Source organism: Macaca fascicularis, chromosome 3 (assembly GCF_037993035.2).
Source record: "Macaca fascicularis isolate 582-1 chromosome 3, T2T-MFA8v1.1".
Lineage (NCBI taxonomy): Eukaryota > Metazoa > Chordata > Mammalia > Primates > Cercopithecidae > Macaca > Macaca fascicularis.
This window is the reverse complement of record NC_088377.1, coordinates 41,282,444-41,287,564: the sequence shown is the minus strand read 5'-3', so window position 1 is coordinate 41,287,564 and position 5,121 is coordinate 41,282,444. Positions and strand designations below refer to the sequence as shown.

The 5,121-nt window shown below is 59.2% G+C and overlaps 1 long non-coding RNA gene across 1 annotated transcript; it reads left to right on the top strand.

Moving 5' to 3' along the window:
• Window positions 1–809: 809 nt before the first annotated feature.
• Window positions 810–3,885, top strand: LOC135969856 (uncharacterized). The gene is made up of 3 exons (XR_010585232.2): window positions 810–974; window positions 1,158–1,290; window positions 1,438–3,885. It is a non-coding gene; the product is annotated as an uncharacterized lncRNA (long non-coding RNA).
• The last annotated feature ends 1,236 nt before the right edge of the window (window positions 3,886–5,121 follow it).

Below are 5,121 nucleotides of genomic sequence, written 5' to 3'. Positions count from 1 at the left end.
CCGGACCTCAGTTTCCCCTTCCGTTAAACGAGGGGCTTGGGGGATACCAAGGAGGGGTAACTGCTTAGTGAGGATGGGAGGTTTCTTCTGGGGAGATGAATACATTTTGAAACTATATGGCGAGAGCGGTTGCACAGGACTGTGAATGCACAAATGCCACCACATTAATTGCGTTGAAATAGTTAATTGCATGCGATGTGAAAGTCACCTCATTTAAAGTGTGTAAAAAAGGGGCCTGGGAGAATGCAGTGTATGTGAGAATCACGTGGGACACCCATAGTCTCTGAACCTCGGTTTTCTTGCGTAAACTGGCAAAGAGACCGTGTGAGCCGTGTTCCCTGGGGCCAAGAGATTCCAAGAAGGAAAACCTGGGATTCCTGGGACTAGGATGAGGGCCAGGGGCCGGAAGGGGAGGGGCATGTGGGGATGGCTGGGGTCAGCCCAGATAAGGCTTTCAATACTGGGTAGCAGCGTCTACACAGGTGGAGATCCCTGCATCTCACTTCCTGCAGGGCTGACCAGTGGCCAGAGGTGGGACTGGCCAGGATCGGCCCAACCAAGTCTGAGAGCAGAGGACACTGACTGAGGGATCCCCTTCGCCACCCTCACTGGCCTGTGGCTCTCCTGACACCACAAGAGAGGTCCAGGAGCTGACTTTGGGTCCTAATGGGGGACACCTTCCTGGCTGCAGGCTGGCAGGGTGGTGTGGTGGTCAGTGTACTGGGCTCTGCGTCTCTGCCCCTACCTGCTGTGTGACGGTGGGCCGGACACCTAACCTCTCTGTGCCTCTATTTCTTCAATGGTGAACAGGGACACTAGCAGCCCCCACATCCGATCACAGTGGCCTGAAGGTTAAAGGCAAAGGCGGCACGAGACGTACAGTAAGAGCTCTGAGCAGGGAGCTGCCCAGGGAGTTCCACCACCATCTCCCGTCTGGCCACCGAGGAAACCGAGGCTCATGGTGACCTGGCCAGGTCTGTTGGATTCAGGGTCCTTCTCATCCCCAAGATCAGAGAGCTGCCACCAGGGAAGGAGCTTGCCCCTAGACACAGCCCAGAAAGCACACAGGGAAGGAAGCCCTGGGGACTTCGGTATGTTATTGCAAAAAAAAACATTTATTGCTATTTGAACCCTGCTTTCATGCCTCCATTTCCCAGAAAATGAGCCACGGAGACACCAGGAGAGGCAGGAGACCATCCTCCTTGCACAAAACCCATTCCCTTGGATGCTGTCCTCAGCGAGAGTGGCGGAGGGCCAATCAGGGGGCCCACCCGCAGAGTGGCAGAGGAGGTAGGTTGGCCCTGCGGATGTTGAGCTCTGGTGAAGGTCCTGGCATTCTGGTAGAAGAGGATAAACTTCTCACGGTCCAGGAGGAAGTTGTGGAAGATGGTGGCCGGCTGCGTGTAGATCTTCAGCTGTGCCCTTCTTGTTGCCCAGGTCCATGGCGGCTGCCAGGGCCAGCTGGTAGTACCCGGCTGCATCAAACGGGTCCTGAAGGGGACAGGCCATGCTCAGCAAAAGGGGGACTCGGAGCCTGTCTTCCCAGAGGCCATTCCTGTCTCCAGGTCATTCCACATGTCCAGCCAATGCTGGCTCACCCCATGAGCCCCGAAGCCTGTGACACTGCTGTGGTCTCAGCTGCAGGAGGTGGGGATGACCCTGACACCCCTGGAAGCCTTCCTGAGTGTCCCTACGCCCCACTCACCCCAAGCCTCCTGCCCCAGTGCCACCCTCTCTGTAGGCAGTGGCTGCTTTCCCCATGGGCTGAGGTCAGGGCAGATCCTGCCTGCTCTGACAGTTCCATGCAGGACCCGTGGCTCCAAGCCACAGCAGGGGCACAGCGTTGAGTGACCCAGGCTCCCCTCTGGCCCCTGTCCATGCTGACCATTTCCAGGCCCTCCACGGGACAGGCCAGGTACAAAACCATCTCACAGGTGTCCTCTCTGGCAATGTTCCCTGAAATATTGACGGAGTGTGACTCCCCAGACATCCACTCCCATTTTCAATGCATCTTTGGCTCAAACTCACCATACCTGGGTTGGGATGCCGTCTCCCAGACCTCCTCCTTGACCCTCCCATCCCCCACCCGGCTTCTCTCCAGGCACCTCCTCCACATGGGGGTCACCCAAGGGACCTCTCTAAGACCCATGCCTGGCCTGTTCCTCTTTACCATCTCAAGATGGCTCCCAGGGCCAATGAGAAAGTCCAAGATGCAGCAGTCCATTCCCTCACTGCCCCGCCCCACACACGGAGCAGGGGCGTGAGAAGGCCCCGAGTCACCGCCACTGCTCATCCAATGCCCCCAGCCCAGCCGAACACTGGACTCTGTGCTGGGTGTGTGGCTGAGCCTAACGTCCTTGCTCCCAGCCTGAGGGACCTGGGAGTGAACACTGACCACAGAGGATGGCCCGGGCTGTGGCAGAGGGAAGCCCAGGAGACCCCAGACTCAGCCAGGGATGGAAGGCAAAGGCTTCCTGAAGGGGTGGGGGCTTCTCAACTAAACAGGAAGGAGCCAGCCAAAGCATATGTCTCTGCGTGTGCCTGTGTGTGTGCTTGTGCATGTTTGTGTGCCTGTGTGTGTGCCTGTGTGTGCGCGTGTCTGTGTGTGCATGTGCATTTGCGTGTGCATTTCCGTGTGCTTGTAGTGTGTGAAGCAGCTAGTGAGCAGCAGGCTGAGCCAGGACACATCTAATCCACCCTATTCCTGGGCTCACTCTCATGTGTAGACTAAAGGGGACCCCATTTTAGAGGCAATTGGCAAAGATGCCCATTTACCTCTGCTTCTCTGCCAGCCTTCCAGGCCCCATCCAGCCCGGCTTTTTCTCCCACTCCTCTGGGCCCTGGGTCCAGAGTCTCCTGTACAAGGAGGAGGGTGTAGCCTTGGAAAGACAGCCGCCCTTGGGGAATTCTGAGGGGGCCTCCCTGTGGGAAGCTGGCCTGCGCTGACAGCATAGTCAGGATGAGGCCCAGAGGGCTGTGCATGGGAAGGAGGTGAAGGAGGCCTCTGCCCCTCGACCCCAACCATGGACTTTGGCCTCTCAGGTACTACTTGGCCCTTTCCTTTCTCCTGGACAGGTGGAGTGGGCAGCAGGCTTGACCAAGTGAGATAAAGGCCTCTTCTGGGAGGTCGGTCCCCCTGGGTCCCAGGAGAGCCCCTGGGCAGTGAGCAGTGTCCCTCTGGGCCTGACACTTGGCACCTCCCTGTCTGGCTGGGACTTGGGAGGCCACAGGGACCACTTCTGATCACCAGGTGTCGCCAGCACTGGGGAAGGGCCTCCCGGGCAGCCCCAGGCCTGCGGTGGGGGATACGGGGCAGGGTCTTAGGGCTGCCCCAGCTCCTCATGTTGTTCTAAGGCCCCCAAGATTTTGGCCCCTGGACTGGAGTGCCCTGGCCTCTCAGCCCCTAAGGAGCACTGACGCGGTGCCGGTGCGATGCTGAGGAGGGGTCGTGCCTGCTGGGCAGAGGGGTGGAGACACCCCAGGTCTGAGTCTGCCAGTCCCAGCTCTCTACCCCTGCAGGGCTGGGGGCAGAGGGAGCACAACACCTCCCCTCAAGACAGACCCGACCCAGCAAGGTCTCAGCCTGGCTGGCTGGGCCCCCGCCCCACTACACCTGCCCTGAGCTGGGGTTTCCCTGTCTGTGAACCCAATGGTAAGACACTGGTCCCACCCCACCCTTCCTGGGTGGTGTGAAGATTCAAGGTGTCTCGGGACTCCAGGAAGGAGTTGCTCAGTGCAGGCTGGCACCCTGGGCAGGCTTCTTAGAGGAGGCGCCAGGATTTGGGTTGGATCTTACAACATGGACTCAATGTGAGGATGATGCCGTCCTCTGAAATGTCCTTCTCCCAACCCTGTTTTCTTTGTTAAATGCAAATTGACACTTGACTGTCAAGACTCAGTTTGGTGTCACCTCCTCCAGGAGGGCCCCCCTGACTACAATCCTCCTTCTTTACCCAGAGGCCACCATTGCCCACTCATGTGTCAGCCTCCCTGGCTGAGACTGAGTTCTTGAGGGTGGGGCCTGGCCAGCTTGGGAGCTGGGTTGTATCTGCTAACCTTGCCGACTCCTCCAGCTGGGTGCAGAGCTCCAGGGAGGCCACTGGGCCATTCCTAAGGAAGGCTGGAACCCAGGCCTCTGGGGTCTGGGTGGAGATCCCACTCCAAGGGGTCTGGGAACACCCCGTGCCCTACCCCTGCCACCCACCTTCAGGTCATAGAAGATGATGTCACCGAGCACCAGGTACATGTTCACGTAGTAGACGGTCTCCTCGTCGAACTCCAGCGGCGAGTTGCAGAGCTACAGGGCCTTGAGGTAGAAGTGCTCCACCAGCGTGCCATGGCCCAGCCGATGGTGCAGGGCGGCCAGCCGTGGTAGGCCATGCGCTCGTTCAGCTGGACCCCTGGGTGCAGGCCAAAGGTGCAGGTGTGAGGACGTGGCTCCTGGGGGCAGGGAGGGCTCAGGCCCCTCAGGAGCAGGTATGCGGACCCCGGGCTGCCTGCCTGGCTTGCCTCCAGGCACCTGTGGTCACCTGGGCAGCTCTGGCCAGTCCCTTCCAGGTTCCCAGACTCACTTTCCCATCTGCAAAGCAGAACTAATAAGGCCTGCCCCTGTCTACTGTGAAGCTTTGGCAAAGTCGGACTTGGATGGCCCAGTTCTGTGTCTACACATAGCCACCTGCCTTTGTTCACTGGTTTTAACCAGGAGAACCCAAAAGCCATGCAGTCTAGGTTCTCCCGGGCTCCCCGGCTCCAGGCAACCCACAGACGTGACATCCGACTCCTCCTGGGTGTGGCACGACCAGAGCCCCCTACCTTGGGGAGTCAGCTGCACACCTACTGTGTAATGGGCCACGGGGCACAAGGCGCTGGGGCATGTGGCCTGCCTAGGGTTCCCTGTCTCTGGAGGGGGACAGACGACCCTGGCACAGCACCAGGGGATGCCCGGCCTTAAGGGGCAGACTGCTGGAAGGGGAACTGGGATTTTATCAGCCAGAGAGCTGCGTGGTTGATGATGGTGGGAAGGGCACAAGAGAAAGGGGATGTGCCACTCAGCCTGGCACAGGGACCAATGAGATGCCTGGCATGTCTGGAAGGCAGAGGGCACACTGGGCGGCCCTTGTG